This window comes from Charadrius vociferus, unplaced genomic scaffold (assembly GCF_000708025.1).
Source record: "Charadrius vociferus isolate BGI_N301 unplaced genomic scaffold, ASM70802v2 scaffold1452, whole genome shotgun sequence".
In the NCBI taxonomy this organism is placed as follows: Eukaryota; Metazoa; Chordata; class Aves; order Charadriiformes; family Charadriidae; genus Charadrius; species Charadrius vociferus.
The window spans coordinates 70162-73392 of record NW_009647054.1 but is presented as its reverse complement, the minus strand read 5'-3'; the positions used below and the strand labels follow the sequence as shown (position 1 = coordinate 73392).

Below are 3231 nucleotides of genomic sequence, written 5' to 3'. Positions count from 1 at the left end.
GAAGCTCTTATGACAGGCTCTGACTCAAGACCCAGGAACAGCAGCACTCACTCGTACGGGGTTTCAAGAGGAGACTTCCACAGCTGTCAAAGCGGCAGCTGCCATCAGCATGGAACTCAACACAAGTCAGCACAGATTTAAACCTTGAGTCCATTTTTTGTGCAGTAAAGCTGGAACCAGCTGTAGTGACAAGCTCTAAATGGTGTCTAAATCCTGTCTAAATACAGGTTGCACTTCACAACACAAGCTCAGCTAATACCAGCTCTGATAATTACATTTTTCTTGTTCCCATGTGCCCCACAGTTTGCCGAGACGAATTAAGTTTAAATTTCCTTTATAAGAAGAGCTACGGGTTGTTGCTGGGGAAGAACCATTCCCAGGTGGAGCAGTGGTTACATTTGGCTTTAAGAAACATGCTCTTTTGTTAGAGGATATTTATAAAAACACCTCAAGGATGGTTAACACACCCATACCAAAACAATTATTTCCACTTAGTGGCCATTTCCCACCAGCACATTAAATAACCTCCACTTTTAACTCCAGAAGAAGCCAACTTGCCAGGCCACTGAAGCCTTTCTCTGTCTGAAAAAAGTCCTCCGACTGAGAACGACAGCTTTGAAGTTTCTAGCTGTGCTTCAGAGTTTGAAATAAAACCTTTCAGATGTTTAAACACTGCAGTATCTCAGCCCGTCAGAGTTTAATGCTCCACATCTCACTCAGCATTTTTCATGTCTAAGGACAACATCCATACCCTTCCTTACAGCAGCGCTTACGGGCTGGACTACAGACGAGCCAGCCTGCAACACAGAAGCCGAGGGCTTGCTCCCGCAGCCACAGGCTGGCAAAGCATGGCGGTCCCCCGAAGAGAGAGAGCATATACATACCTTCCACTGCTGCTAATTACTTTATTGCTGACTGAAACCCCAAATCGTACCATGCTAGCATTGGCAAAGCACGTTGCAGACCTCGGCACCGTGCAGCAGCCTGAAAAAAGCACGGATTAACTACGCCAGGCGCATCAGGAGCAGAGGAAAGAGGGGCGGCTCCATCTCGCTTCTCCCCACCTTCCTCTCTCTGTGCTAAAAGCCTGTCGGCTTCCTTTAATTCATAATGCTGTTAACATGCATGACAGGACATGATTTCTCTCCATCAGCCTTCTTCCTCTAATGGTATCCGTAGCCAGGGGATATTTGGCCCGTCACAAAACAACAGCTCAGGTAACAGAAATTGGAAGAAAGTTCAATTTATCCTTGCCGTGGACAACCAGTCCATGTCACACACACAGCGTGCACAGATGATGTACAGTAACAAGAAAGTAGTTTGCAGGTCAGAAAGCAAAAGCCCTACCTTCCTTCTCTGCCCCAGCACAATTTGTACCGTAAAACATCAACCTGCCCCAAAAGCAGTGTTTTCCCCTGAGCTTTCCCACACCTGAGCGTAGGCTGATAGCTGACAAAGCGATGGCATGTCACCTCCACAAGCCACGCTACCGCTGCTGTGGAGATTAGCAGGGAGGAACAGCGCACAGCGAGCAGGCCAAGACCTAGATAATCTTCCTGCTTTACTCCCTAGAATTTCAGACAGCTCCTAAAAACCCTGCTTACACCCCTACTCTTTCACAGGCCGGCAGATCCCACTTCTCCCACGCATAAAATAGATGCTACGTCAGAGGTAGCTCTCCCTGGAACAGGCAATGTTTCTGCAGGCGTCTTAGCAGCCCTTCATGGCTGGACGCTGCTCGCCAAGATGCAAAAAAACTTGAACCCACTTATTCTAATCCCAGATTACGATATGCTATCAGCAGCCGCTCAGTCACCTCATGGGAAGCTGTCCTGTCCAGTGGTACCAGTCCTCTGCAACCTGCCCAGCAGGGCCAGACAACGGCAACTCAGAGCCTAGGAATATGTGTTCATAACTACTGCTAAGGAAAAATCACATCCACCTCCAGGGAGAACGAGGCCAAGAGAGGTGATCCTGTCAATGTTGTGATTTTGGGGCTTTATGGGCATCTTCCAAATACGTAAGGAACCCTCTTGAGGTAAGCTACAAGCATAAAAGCAGGAGTGAGATTCAGCATCACAGATGGGCAGAGGGATCCACTGGGATCTAAGCCACGCTCTCTGAGTGCCTCTCGGCGAAAAGCTCCTCTTTCACCAGTTTCCTCCCCTGTGCAGTGGAAGGTGGACACTCCTCATAGCACAAGTCGCAGTGGCTTGTGGCAAGCAGTGGCTTCCAGCCCTAATGAAAGCAGAGCACCAGATTAGGGGAGGCAAGGTATCACAGGAGGGAATCCCCATATTCTACAGGGGCATCTGAAAGTGGTGTATTTGCAGGAACTTACTGGCAGACACAAATGCATAAAACAGACTCTATCATCTCTCAGAAAATTTACTGTTCAAACTTGGGTTCTTTACAGAAGTACTGAGAGGCAGGAAGAATATCCCCTTTACGCACCATCCATATGTGATGACTGCATTTTAGCTTACGCCTCTCCCTGACATTGCCCTGTCATGGTCAAAAAAACCCCCAACAACCCATTTCCACTCATTTAGCCTTAAAAATAAGTGTTTTTTTCCCACCTGCCTGCTACTTAGACTTAGACCTTTGCTCTCCTTCTTTAGAAGGAACACGGAAAGAGTTTTATCCAGTGTCTTCACCTCTCTTTGCAAAGCCCAAGCACCTTGTTCCTCCAAATCTAACACCCTGTAGTGGGGAAACCATAGATCACAAACTCACTTCAGGCCTTCTACATGGCAAGGCAAAGGATCAAACTCCTTAGCTCGTCCTCCCTGGCTGCGTCCTCTCTACTGCCTTAAGAGCTTCCAATATTTGCACAGAGCTTTATGATTTTCTTAATAGCAGCATACTGCGTGCCAGCTATATGCCCTCTCCCACCCTGATCCACAAACAAAGGAGCGAGCCAGAAAAGCAGCATTTCCTCAAAACTGACTGAAGAGCTGCAGGCTGAAAAACCCCTCCCATTTTCTGCCCTTCCACTCTGACATATAATACCTCATTAGCAAATGTTTGGTATTTACAGGTTGCCATATATTACAGCAATCATATTTCTTTTCCGTGCTACATCTGCAGCCTGTTAAGACTGCAAATGCTGCATACGCACAGCTCTGAAAGACCCAACTGTGATTTTTCACAGCAATATTACTGTAAAGTCTCTTCCCTTTTCCACCTGCATACTCAGACAGACGTTTCAGTCCTCCTTACTCTGACACC

At 47.3% G+C, this 3231-nt stretch overlaps 1 protein-coding gene across 1 annotated transcript in view; it reads right to left on the bottom strand.

Annotated features, from left to right (window-relative positions):
- Window positions 1-3231, bottom strand: part of ASCC1 (activating signal cointegrator 1 complex subunit 1) — a 36396-nt gene that overhangs the window by 25059 nt on the left and 8106 nt on the right. The window lies entirely within an intron of this gene.